General features: G+C 43.3%; 1 long non-coding RNA gene across 3 annotated transcripts; it reads left to right on the forward strand.

Annotated features, from left to right (window-relative positions):
* Positions 1–653: 653 nt before the first annotated feature.
* On the forward strand, positions 654–1,338 carry LOC127045690 (uncharacterized). Of its 3 annotated transcripts, none has more exons than XR_007772794.1 (3): positions 654–726; positions 833–1,043; positions 1,096–1,338. It is a non-coding gene; the product is annotated as an uncharacterized LOC127045690 (long non-coding RNA). The 3 variants fall into 3 exon arrangements; XR_007772793.1 differs by having other exon boundaries at positions 1,149–1,338; XR_007772795.1 differs by having other exon boundaries at positions 833–990.
* The last annotated feature ends 12,840 nt before the right edge of the window (positions 1,339–14,178 follow it).

Raw genomic sequence — 14,178 nt, forward strand, 5'->3', positions numbered from 1 at the left:
GGAGATGCAGAGGTGGCACCTGCGGACGGGGCAGCACACAGAGCTGCCTGGCCAACGCCTCCACATAGGAGCTAGATGGGGGATATGCTGCGGCATCTGGGAGCTGCTTGAGGTAAGCAACATTCAGCGCCTGCACCCCGACCCCCTCTTGTTCCCCAACCCCCTGCCCCAGCCCTGATATCCCTCCTGTCCTCAAACCCCTCAATGCTAGCCCAGAGCACCCTTCTGCACCCCGAACACCTCATTTCCAGCCCCACTCCCAGAGCCCATACCCCCAGCTGGAGCCCTCACCCTCTCCAACACCCCAACCCCCAATTTTGTGAGCATTCATGGCCTGTCATACAATTTCCATACCCAGATGTGGCTCATGGTCCAAAAAGTTTGCCCACCCCTGTGCTATGTTACACCAACATAGCACATAAATATATTGTTAGACTATGTGAAGTCCAAAAATAGATGACAGAGGTATAAAGCTTCTCACCAGTCTTAATTCACCATCAGTCAATAATATTATATTATATTTCACATTGATATGGTGCCTTTCAGCCCCAAATAGTTTACAGATCATAGGCTGTACATACACTACCACTGAAATGCACTGCTGAAGCGAAGAGTTCTAGCCAGGGAGGCCATGCACTGCACAAAAACGAGGAAGAAGCACCCCGCAGGACACGGTTCCCGCTTGGAAGGGGGGGTGGGGGACGGACAGAGCACACCGCAGGGCAGGTTTCACGCTTGGAAGGGGGGGGTGGGGGACGGACAGAGCACACCGCAGGGCAGGTTTCACGCTTGGAAGGGGGGATCGGTGAGGAAGAAGCACCCCGCAGGGCAGGTTTCACGCTTGGAAGGGGGGGTGGGGGACAGACAGAGCACACCGCAGGGCAGGTTTCACGCTTGGAAGGGGGGATCGGTGAGGAAGAAGCACCCCGCAGGACACGGTTCCCGCTTGGAAGGGGGGGTGGGGGACGGACAGAGCACACCGCAGGGCAGGTTTCACGCTTGGAAGGGGGGGTGGGGGACGGACAGAGCACACCGCAGGGCAGGTTTCACGCTTGGAAGGGGGGATCGGTGAGGAAGAAGCACCCCGCAGGGCAGGTTTCACGCTTGGAAGGGGGGGTGGGGGACAGACAGAGCACACCGCAGGGCAGGTTTCACGCTTGGAAGGGGGGATCGGTGAGGAAGAAGCACCCCGCAGGACACGGTTCCCGCTTGGAAGGGGGGGTGGGGGACGGACAGAGCACACCGCAGGGCAGGTTTCACGCTTGGAAGGGGGGGTGGGGGACGGACAGAGCACACCGCAGGGCAGGTTTCACGCTTGGAAGGGGGGGTGGGGGACGGACAGAGCATTGCAATCTACTTACCACGAGCACGATCCTCAGCTTCCTCATCAACGTCCGCTTCCAGCTGCTGTGACTGGCTAGTCTCCTCAGGGCTGGAGAAGAGCTCCTGGCTGCCTGTGTCCTGAGACTCTGGGGTGTCCCCCTCAACGCCAGTAGCATCACTGTATTCATCCTCTACACCATCCCCCACTTCTCCCTGCTCTGAACTCTCCATCGTGCTCCTAGGATTCACGGTGGGGTCACACCCAAGTATGGCATCCAGCTCCTTGTAAAACCTGCAGGTTGTGGGGGCTGCTCCTGAGCGTCGGTTTCCCTCACGGGCTTTGCAGTATGCACTCCTCATCTCCTTAATTTTTACTCTGCATTGCAAGGCGTCCCGTTCGTGGCCCCTTCTCAGCATGGACTGCGATATCTGACCATAGGTATCGTAGTTTCTCCTTCTGTAGCGCAGCTGTGTTTGAACAGCCTCATCTCCCCACACACTAATTAGATCCTGCAGCTCTGCATTGGTCCATGCTGGGGCTCGTTTGTTGCGTGGAGGCATGGTCGCTGAATGATTGATTGATTAATTGCACTCCACGCCTGACTGAGCAAACAGGAAGGTGATTTTTTAAATTTCCCGGGGGATTTAAAGGAGGGGTCAGGTGAGCACAGGGCAGAGGAGTTTTCTTGATTACCAGAGAGGTATCCTCAGGTATGCTGGGATACCTGCTTATTCCACGGAGGTCAAGAAAAGCGCTGGTAAGTGTCTACATTGCATTACCAGCGCTGGATCACCAGCGCTGGATCCTCTACACCCGAGACAAAACGGGAGTACGGCCAGCGCTGCAAACAGGGAGTTGCAGCGCTGGTGATGCCCTGCAGATGTGTACACCTTCAAAGTTGCAGCGCTGTAACTCCCTCACCAGCGCTGCAACTTTCTGATGTAGACAAGCCCATAGATCTTAACTCTAGTTGTATGGAAACCAAGAGAGCAACAAGCAAAGACTGTGTGTATGTAGAGAGGGGAAAGGAGATAAAGAGCAAATGAAAAATGTTAAATGAAGGGAAAAAATCTATACAATACATGCTTAATATATATCAAGCATGTGTATCAAGAAGCCGAGACATCCTGGATGAGGGTATGATGCAAGGTAATATTCTGTTGGCAGTGTCAGGGACAGAAAAGCAACATTCATGAACAGTCAATGCCACATAGCAGTTGTCCACACAAGCAGGAGACATCAATATACAGTGACAGAACAGGTGGCATTCTATCAAAATCTGTTTCCCTGTGAGCCTACACAAGATGAAAGGGATTTTTTTGCGGCCTTTCTAAACCAAACAAATTAGGAATTCTTCTTCTGTTAATTTCTTAAAGTATAAACAACACAACTTTGTGAAAAGAATCACATTGTTCAACATCACTGTGATAGAAGTCACAGAGATGTAGGTAAGCAATGAACCATATCTTCAAATGGGCCACTCTTTGCTGAATCAATGGGATTACTTATCTAGCTACCTCAGATACTTATCTGGCTCCCATCACTATAGCGTGTGAGTATCTCACCATCTTTAATATATTTATCCACAACACCCCTATGTGGCAGGGAAGTGCTATTATCCCCATTTTGCACATGGGGGGAATTGCGGCAAAGAGAGACTAAGGGCCAGATATTTAGGCACCTAAAAATGCAAGCCTAATAAGCTTAGCAAAACCACCTCTCTGCATCTCTAGACACCTAAATACCTTTAAAAATTGGCCCTCAGTTATTTGTCCAGCGTCACACAAGGTATCTGTGGTGGAGTAGGGAAACAAACCTGGGTCTCCCAAGTCCTTGAAATTAAATATGTGCCTAAATACTTTACTGAATGAGAATACCCAGTTCACCTTTTTTCCCTGTCCTATAAATTTCTTGTTTACTGAGCATTCATAAGATTTGTTTAAAATGTCAAAAGCATTTAAAATGAAACACTCTGCTGAATTGGGGCTGCTGCTAGAATTTTATATAGAAGCATGATGTCCCTGCGGCCTCTTCCCTTAATTTTATATCAATCCCCTTCTTTCTCACTCCTGCTTGTTGAGGGTCCTTTTCCATTCATTTCCCCTTTTTATGTCCTCTATCTGTCTTTTCTTCCTCTTTGTATTTTTCTTCTCCCTTGGTGCTTTTTTTGCAATGCTCATCTCTAGGTTAGGCTTTGGCTGTCTGGCCAACTTTCCTCCTCCCCATCACACTGGTAAGTGGCGTGGCCCTACTCTGAACTAATTATCTGTTACACGGAGCCTTACAAGAGAAAGTTTGAGTCAGAAGCCAGGGGAAGAACAGTCCAGGTAAAAATAAACATTTAAATAGTCAACATAAATAGTTGTGATATATTATATGGCCCGGATACAAAACCCATTGAAATCAATGGGAGTCTCTCCACTGTCTTCATTGGGTTTTGGATTAGGCCCTTAAAGCTATGGTGGAGTACTTTATTATACAGTTCTTTCTCTTCCTCTAACACTCATATTTAATATAGCAAACTTATCTTACCCTCGACTTTAGATAACATTCTGCAAAATGCCAGCTTGCCTAACGAAATCAGTAAGGAGTGGACTGTACTTGAAATGCCCTCCCAGCCTATATGCAGAACTAGCTGCATGTGAGAAGGTTCCAGCACATTGTATGAGTGTGTTTCTCAGCCTTCTATTTCCATTGGCAACCTTAGTGGAGGCCATAATTTTGTATCACTCTTTAAACATATTTTAAAAATAAACACACAGATATGATAGGATGCTATCAGACCTACGTTTTCCAAGAGGACTAATAATTGCGACACACTTGCCTTTCAAGCTTACAGAAAGTTTCCTTTCATATCCACAAAGCAAATGTATAATCATTGAAATATTTTCCCTGTATGTTGATATTTTAAACTCTCTCTAATTAGGAGCACCAATACCAGAAAAATGACAGGTTTTTAGATATTCCATGCAGCACATAAGCAGAGATTATCAAAGGCACTAGGGTCAGTTGCATACTCAACTCCCTCTGAAAGCCAATGGGTGCCTATCTTGTCCTTTGTGTCTCTAAAAATCTCCCCTGTAACACTGTATTTCTGAACAGAAGAAAATCTCTGCCACATTTAATCTCTGCTAACATGTATGTAACGTGGGAGCCAAACTAAAATCAAAACACTCTCTGCAGTATCTTTCAGAGAGAATTAAGAGTCTCAGATCATGCTGTTAAAATGTCTTAGAATCCAGAACTCCCTGACCCCCAAAAACAGATAAAACTTGTTTTAAATGTTTTAAAACTAAATTTTATTTGATTTAGAATCCACATAGCAAGATTTTAATCTATATCAGCAACTGATTGTGAAACAATATAAGACTAAAGCAATTTAACACTTTGGGCTTGATCATCTTGTGAGCAACCTAGCCCACAGAGGAATCCCTCTCTCAGTCTCCCCACTGCTCTGGGTTCTATTCCTGTTACAGCACGAACACCCCAACGTACTAGCAGAACTATGCCACGCTGATGCACATTGGAAGGGTGGGGCAGAGTCAAGGCTCTGCCTCCTCCTGCACACATGCGTGAGAGAGGAAGCACAGTGGAGCAAGTGACTTAAGGGGTACCTTCTATCTCTTCTGCTCCTTTACATTAGACGTGGAGGATGGGACACAGTACAGCCCTTTGTTGGACAGTCACTGTAAAAGCTTTGTAAACTTCAATATTATTTGGAATACTAATGGTAAATTACAGAACTTTGTTTGATCCTCTAGGCCAGAGGTCCTCAAACTGGCATGGAATGTATTCAGGAGGAGGTCGTGAAATAATTTATAAAAAAAAAATCTTACTGCACACATTTTACCCACAGCACTGAATAGGGGTCTCCTTAAATCATAGAGAAATCACATTTTTTTGCTGGATGGTCAGAGCATACAGAGCAAATTTTGCAGATGTGTTCATCCAGTTGTATATTTCATGCCACCTTCTTCTGTGCAGCTGGTGGTGGTGACACTGCTTTCAGGAGCTGCCGCTCTCCCTCCACACAACTCTGAAGGCAGCACTGCCGCCAGCAGCAGCGCAGGAGGGAGGATGGATTGGAATGGTATTGCCTCCCTTACTTCTCTGCTGGTGCTGGTGGCACCACTGCCTTCAGAGCTGCACATCTGGCACCTAATTCCAGGCACCAGCAGCAGTGAATTAAGGATTACAATACCGTACCATGCCACTCTTACTTCTCTGCTGCTACTCGCAGCGACAGCGCTGCCTTCAGAGCTGGGCAGCCAGAGAGCATGAGAGATTTTTTTTTTAAATCAGTATATGTATGTGTGGCAGGAGGAGGGGCACACAAACTACTACAAACACAAAGAAGGGGTGTGTGTGATCAAATAAGTCTGAGAATTACTGCTTTAGGTACGTAGTATATCAAATACAAAACTAAAAATGTTTTCTTTTCCGAGATGCATACTTCCACCTTTTCATGTTCTCTGTATGTATAAATATCTCCTGTCTGTGTGTTCCATTCTGTGCATCCGAAGAAGTGAGCTGTAGCTCACGAAAGCTTATGCTGAAATAAATGTGTTTGTCTCTAAGATGCCACAAGTACTCCTGTTCTTTTTGCGGATACAGACTAACATGGCTGCTACTCTGAAACCTTCTTTTCCTATGTATTCCTTGGGAGAAGGTCTGCCTCTCAGTGGTTACAGACTCCAAGCATCACTACAGTGTACTGCACATCAGTACACTTCACTCCAGCATGAAGAATTCTGCAGCGGACTTTATGACCAGATCTGTATAAAAGTGCATGACTGCATTTTAGGCCCCCATTCAGCAATGTACTTAAGCTTATGCCTAACTTTAAGTATGTCTCAGTCTCATCAATTCCAGCAGGTCAATTCACATGCTAAAAAGGTCATCATGTATCTTGTTCAATCTAGGTCTTATTAAACAAGTGAACAAACAAAAAAAAAAAGAAGAATTTTGCAGACATAGTTTTGTGCAATTTTCACTAGACGTTATTTTAGGCCCAATCCTGCATTGTGTAGCACATGGGTAGACTGCTGAACCTGCTGAGCCCACTGAGTCACTAGAGAGCCCATATACTACACAGTGCGGGATTGACATTCAAGTTTCTTAAAGTCAACGCTTTCTAAAGAATAGTATCAATTCCCACTTACATGCCATGTCTCTTATACTTTTCCTTAGTTATTATCCCCACCCCTACCCTTTCTTTTACATACATAGGCCCACATTTTTGAGGGTGGCTTCAGATTTTGTCTGCCTCCATTTTTGGATGCGTAATTGACAATAGCTTTGTCCTGATTTTCCTAAGCACTGACCAGCTACAACTTCAGTTCAAGTTAGTCAGAGCTGTGGGTTCTCTGCACTTCTGAATGTTTGTTCTTACACCCTTCTTAAGTTAGGTATCCAAAAACTGAGGCAGCCAAAATCAGAGGCTAGATTGGACAATGTGGGCCTTAACCATGAAATGATTTCTATGAAATACATTTAAAAGTTGAGTCAAACTCCACAAAGTGCCTCAGCAACTCCCTTTACCCATCAATTATTGAAAGCTTCAGGTGAATCAGGGTAATTCATCCTTTCAATGAAGGCATAGGCAACTTTTCAAAGCGTACTTGACATATTTCAATTGTACTAACTGACTATGGTAACATCTAAGGCATCAATAAAAATTCAAGACTACAAGACATTGGTGACACTGCTGAATTCGCTGAATAACAGCTTGAAATGAGCAACACCAGTGAAATTTCAAAATGCAACAGACTTCCAACATTCTTGTGTGTCCATGTCAAAGAAAATTCTTTTTATGATTCAGTAGGTAAATGTATCTTACGTGTTTCCAGGTCTGAATCAAAGACAGGGTACCATCTTTCACCCTTGTGAAATATGCAAGAGAGAACTTGCATGTTCAAAATATCTAAAAGGAAACTATGTTATACTACATCTTCTAGACTACAATGGATACATTAGGTGTGTCCAGAAAGTTTCCTTATACCCAGAAGTCCCCTGCAGTCTTGCTGGGTAGATAGGACTGATTCTCTACTCCATTACAACAGTTTTACATCAGTGTAATTCCACTGAAATCAACTGTTGAAACTAATAATGAAATAGTAATTTATTTTAAACACATCAATTTCCTCTTTCACATGCAGGAAAAACGGGAGGCTACAGTCTTTCTGTTTACCCCTTTTTGGAGAAGCGGTATTCTAGAATTTATGGAAGTGATGGACAAATAACTGATTTTCAGTTTGCTGGCAATTCTGAAAATTTTTTAAAAAATTGTTTAGGGTCAAATCAAATCCAAATATTACAAAAACTTTCAGTAAATGGAAAATATCTGTTTGGGGTTGAATAAAACATGTTTCATTTCACCTGAGAGGGATTTTTTTCAGGCCAGATTCACAAAATGGTCAGAGGAAGGTGATAGCAACCTTCTCTTTCAGCCCAGTAGTGAGGGCACTCATCTAAGCTATAACATATGAAGTTATATCTATCTCATAGAACTGGAAGGGACCCTGAAAGGTCATTGAGTCTAGCCTCTGCTTTCACTAACAGGATGAAGTACAGATTTTGCCCCAGATCCCTAAATGGTCCCCTTAAGGATTGAATTCACAACCCAGGGTTTAGCAGGCCAATGCTCAAACCACTGAGCTATCCCTCCCACAATAGGCAACCCAGACTTCAATTCCACCCTTGCCTGATATGGAGAAGTGATCAAACTACCAGGCTGTAAAGTCATTCTTATGTCACTCTCTGGCCAAATGACTATTTGTTGTCATTCATAGTGGCAATTCATAACAACCATAGATTGGACCAGAGTGATTGGACCAGAGAAAAAAGTGAGAACGACTCTATAGCCCGGTAGTTAGGGCACTTACATAGGATATGGGAAACCCAAGGTCGAGTCCCTGCTTCACTGGCTATTTAATTACTTATAAAAAAAAGTGAAAGAACTCCAGCAGAAGAGACAGAGGCCAACACCACACTAGCCTAAAGCTTCGGGCACACTCCTGCAATGTGGCAGACTAAGTTCAAATCCCTTCTCCACATCAGGGAGAGGAAGAATTGAACTCGGGTCCGTCGCATCTCAGGTGAATGCACTAACCACAAAGTTAAAAGGAGGGCATCACTATCTCCTACCAAAGTCCCTCCTCCCACCCCCAAAACAACTGCTAAAACTATTGGTGAATTGGTGTCAAATTTGCATATAGTTTATGGTTGACCATAATTGCATTTTTCAGTGAATAAACCATTTTTTCTCCAAACTATTTCATCCAGCTTGACTCTGTGGCCAGTATTTTGAAACTGGATGTTGTGGAGATGGACATCTGGATCTCACACCAACATCACAAGAGCAAATAAGATAAAGAAGGAAGATGGGGCAAAATGGGTTTTGTGACTTGCAGCACAATACAAAGTAGGGGAAGGATGTTGTTCGTAGATAGTACACAGCAAGTTAGACTTCCAACAGCAGTGGTCTCTTGGCTATGGTGGGAAGTTGAGATGGTATAAGTCCCTTTTGTCTAATTAAATAATTGAAGGGACGCTTCTGGAAGTTAAGTAGTTATATAGTTGAGCTGGCTTGAAAAATGATGAAGTAGAGAAGAATCAAAATATTAGAGTTTTCTTAATGATCCTTTTATGGTGGTAATTACAGTGGTCCATTACTTCACAGCAAAGATTGCATTTGTATAAGAGAATTTTGTTTTCCATACAGTCTGTTTTTGTGCTGCTTTCAATTTGAGGACAAATGTGGGTGGATTTGGATTTAAAACAATAAATAAAGATCTCCACTAGCTACTCAGTCAGTGATGCTTGATGGAAAATTTTGACAAGCATATTCATCTACAACGTATTTTTTTAAGAGTTGTCCTCCTAGTTTTCAGCTACTACCAGATTTTCAGACGTGCAATTCTATTAAGATAAATGCATTTTTAAATGACTGAATGTTCTACACTGGCTAAATGTTCTACACTGACTTATGAATGATGACACATATTTACCAGAGGAATTTTCATATCTCTAAGACATCCTTGTCGTGTGTGTGTGCTATAATGCCCATTAAGCAGTCAGCCCTAAGATGCAAAGGCCACTGGAGTCATTGGCTGTCTTTTCATGTACTTGAATGGGCTTTGGATCAAACTCTCAGGAACTAATATAAAAGTTGTAGTTTATAACATAATTAAAATGATTTTTAATTCTGACTATAATAAAAGCATATATTTTTGCCCCACACCACCACGATTCAGGAAAACATCTCTATTCAGGACAACACTTAAATATTTAAGTCCCAGATATTTAAATACTGCCATGAATAGGGATGTTCTCCTGAACCAGGTCCCTCTAAAATCAGTGTACTGAGTCAAAAACACCTGGGCTAATCCTATGGTTGACTTAAAAATACAGTCATTCTTGTGGATACTGAAGCCTCTCAGTACAATAAGCCTCAACAGCAATTCCAGCACCAGCACAGACAATTCAGTCTACCCACTCAGGGAATGCAAGCTGTACTAGGGTATTCAATATACATTTTTTTAGTCATATCTTGAGATTCACACACAAGATGGACATACTGATACCAGTCAGCTCTGTGTTCCTAGGGAACCAGGGCACAGTATCCAGTCTGTCTGACTCATGAAGGACACCCCACCCCCAGCCTCTGCTTGAACCAAAACCAATATGAAAAAAGACTTGCAGAGAGCAGTGAAGGGTGGTGGGAGACACACCTAAACCCCTTCTGACAAGGGTGATAGGATTAAGGCAACTCCCCTAGCCTCATCTGCATCAAAGATGGGACAAGGAGGCATCTCTATTAGCATACAGAATGGAGAACAGAGATTCCAAGGCAAGAACCACACAGAACTCTGGGACCAGAAAAGCAGGGAAGCACTACATCCTGGGGGATCTCTGCTCCAGATCTTAATGAACCTCCGCCTGCACACACCCAGCTCAGCAGTTATCAGACCAATTCTAGTAATGAATCCTTGATTGATCGTCAAAATACTGAAGCAGCCTAATTGCATTGTGAGCTCCCTGGAAGGAACACCACCCATAGCTAGGAGTGATCACCTCCTATTGTCTATCCTAAAGAAAACCCTTGAGTCATCAGTTTATCCATAAACAAATCTAGTGTTCCCCATTGAACCATTGTTATTTCCCTACAAAAACCCCTACCCACACTCAAGTAAGTGTTCTGATGCATGGATCCAAACTCTGCATCAGTTCCATTGGGACTCCATCTTCTCCTACTGATCATTCTGAGGGCTCTGCCTGCCGCCAGCACTTAGGACCCTGAGCTACCACCATCAAAGGAGCTTGGCATTGATTTTGATCCTCCAGCCAAACAATTAACAGTTTCTCAACCTGAGTAACGAGCCCAACATGCTGCTTAGTTATCACAGTTGACTGCACACGAGCCAAGCCCTTGACATGTTCCTGAATGCTAACCTTGCCTTTTGGGGGATATCCAAAGCTCTGCTGATTTCAGTTGCTGTCTCCCCGTTTCTGGATCTCTTAATTACGTCCATTTTTGTTTCCATAGTAATTGTTCTGTGCTTCTAAGAAGAAACATCATCTGCACCAGATTTGCACTTTTCTGCCAAAAAAAAAAAAGTGGAACCACAAAGAACAGCAACTTAAGTCAGGCTGGGCAGAATGACAGTAAGGCAGGCGGCTGCTCAGAATGCCAAAATTGGGCTTACTTTTTACAGAGTTGCTTGTAAATAACTTTGTTGTCACATTATAATGAATGAAGCTAGAAGGGGGCCCCTTTCAGTCACTTGTCTGATTGGCTTCCACAGCCAGGGTAGCTTGTTGTTGGGTAGCCTTGCAGCTTTTTTTGATTGGCTCCCAGCCCCAGACTCAGCAAATCAGAAAGCTCGAACAGTGAAATCAATGATAGGCTGAGGCTCTGCACATGATGTGTGCTGTTCTCCCTGCCGGCTTTCATCATAAGGGCGAAACAAGCCTGGGAGGGACGAAATGAGCAATCAGTTGAAAAGTGTTGTAAGTGGCATTTGCCCTAAGTTGGGAATCATAAGTCCGAGGATTCCCTGTATAAAGAGCAGAGTTGTCCTGCATCTCCTTCAGATCATGCATGGAAAGCAGATGACAAACTTCAGTGCATCAGGGAAGGAGGGTGGATCATACAGTAGATATATGTAACCCATCTTGAAGAACATGTTAAAATTAGGTAACCATTTTTTTCTTCTTTGAGTGCTTGCACATGTCCACTATACTGTAAGTGACTCCCAGGCAGTGCAGCTCAGAATATTATCAGAAGAGAGACTGCAGAACTGTTTTTACTACAGTTGGATCATCACTTGATGCAGCAGACAGTACATAATGTCTGATGAATATAGAAACTGAAGACCATGTCTCTGTCCTGCGTAAATTCGCAATAGGAACATGTACCACCAATGCTGCTGAGGCTGACTCTGCTATAGCTAAGCATGCCGTCAGCTGGTCCAGAGGCATTACCCACTTGGCAGACTAGCACACAGAGCTGTAGGTGATCCATTTTGAGAGTATCTGGGTTGTAAATGGTTGTCCTCTCATATGTGCTGCATATGAAATTAATAGCTGGGAAGAAACACAAAAGGACTTTGTCCTGTGCAGGGAAAAAACTGAAGCATGATAACATTTAGGGCGTGAAGCCTTCACTCATCCTTATGGGCATGAGACTTTGGAAAGAAAACTCGTGCGTATTGTCACTTCTGTGATGCAATCCAGACCAATGAGGAGTTGTCACACAATTCTTTTTCCTATTGTAGCTCCCAATCTGGGCTACTCACAAACAGCCTACCAGCATACAGCTCAAACCCTGCATGTCTGTGTATAGCTGCACCCCTGGCTCAGTAGCTCTGATACCAGCAATCTGTCAGCAACACACTGATCACACTCTGGCTTTCACAAGCCTTGGTTACTATTTGCAGGGTGACCCCAATACACTCCCAATCCCGAATTTTCACCAAAACATATGTTCTTCACTCTCCAGCCCTCTTCTGAACAGTTCAGATATTAAGATCCATTACCCCCATAAAGGGTCAATATTGCTACTCTAACTCGAGTTACCAAACAGTTTAGTTTAAACACAACAATAGGTTGGTTTAGATTTAAAAAAAAAAAGTTTATTAACAAAAGAAGATCGGATTTTAAGTGAATTCATGTATAAGAATTAAAGTTAGAAATGGTTACCAGCAAATAAAAGTGAAAATGTACATCTAAACCTTAATCCAGCAAGTTTTAGTTTAAAGCTTTGTTCAAGATGATCTTTCTCACCTACAATCTTCCAGCAAGTACGACTAACCCTCTCCCTGGTCAGGGATCTCTCCCAGAGGCCCAAAGGTGCAGCTGCCTTTGCCTTCTTATGTGAAAGAGAAAACTTGGGGTTTTCTGCCCCTTTCTTTTATAGTCCAGTACACCTTGGAAGTGAATTCTTCTGAAGGTTAGCTCTCCAAGTAAAGTTTATTCAAGCAGTGAAGAAGGCCACAAGGAGTCTGGTGATGAAGGAAGCTCCACGCTCTTTCTCCCACTGCTTGTTTTTTGCTGAAATGCAGATTGTTCTGTTTCCTCCATTTCTTCCCCATGCTGCCTCAAGGATCTTGTTTATGTAAATTAAGTAAACACACATTCCTTTGTTTAGGATAGACCTCTTTAACAATTTTTCCCTGGACAAGGGTGTGTGGTTTTGAACTTGTGCTAACATCATCATACTGGGGGAATTCATAACTTTACATGCAATGTTGTCACATACGTTTCACCATGATATTATTGGCCAGCAATATTTCAATAGACAATTTCAATAGTGTGTATTCAATAGTGAATATAGGGTTCTTTCAGTCATAAGTATATAGACTGGTTCAAGAGAAAATCGGGCACCATTTCTGAAAGGAACTTAGGGTATAACCTGTTAGTAAATATTAACTTTTATAATTTTTGTATGTTAAATTCTTGTAACATACAACCAAAAGCCTTTCTATTGAACCTATATATTTATTTCCCTGCACATGTATTGAAACTAAAAAGTTCTTTGTCCTTCAGTTGAACCTAATTAGCTGAAGGGAAAATGAACTCAGTAATGGAATGTGTGTAATCTTTTACTCTGCTTTTTAGCTTGACTTTACTATTATAGTCCAGGTGTCCAGGGTAGACACCACTCAACTTAATAAAAAATGTCTAGTAGGTTACAAACATAACTGGGTGATTAATAAAGGGTACTTACTATTACATATGGGCTCTGTAATTGATGAAATAATGATTTATTGAAAGATGTTTTTGACACTATAAGAACTGTTGGTTGTCACAGCTGTTTATAATAATGAGTGGATTAAACATTCCTTTTTGCTCAATCAAGTAAACCAAGGACCATAAAAGAAATTGCATCAGTAATAAGGAAAACAGAACACACGGTGAAATTAATCATGGGAAAGTATTTTTCCCTCCAAAAAGACATTTGTTTGTTTCACACCCTATAAGAGGAAAGAGAGTCAGAAAGTTAGTTTGGGAATGAACACCATCAGCATTTCACCACGTACAGAGGAAGGGACCAAACTACTTTCTCTTCACTACCTATAAGGGTGGTAAAGTATGTCTTCCTTCTGTATACTGCTGTATTGACCTTTGATTAATAATTTTTGATTAAATAATTCTGTTTGACAAGCTGTGCGTGGGAAGGCTAGCCATGCGGCCCTGCCCCTTCCTTCTGAAGTCCCACCTCTACCGTCCCCCCATCCACTGGAGCCCAAGGGCCCCCCAGGCGGCTGGAGGAGCCCGGTCCGAACTGCCCTGGACTGCCAGCCAGCTCCAGCAGTGAGGTGCCAGGCCCCTCAATGGCTGGCCCCAGCACC

This window comes from Gopherus flavomarginatus, chromosome 2, assembly GCF_025201925.1.
Source record: "Gopherus flavomarginatus isolate rGopFla2 chromosome 2, rGopFla2.mat.asm, whole genome shotgun sequence".
NCBI lineage: Eukaryota > Metazoa > Chordata > Testudines > Testudinidae > Gopherus > Gopherus flavomarginatus.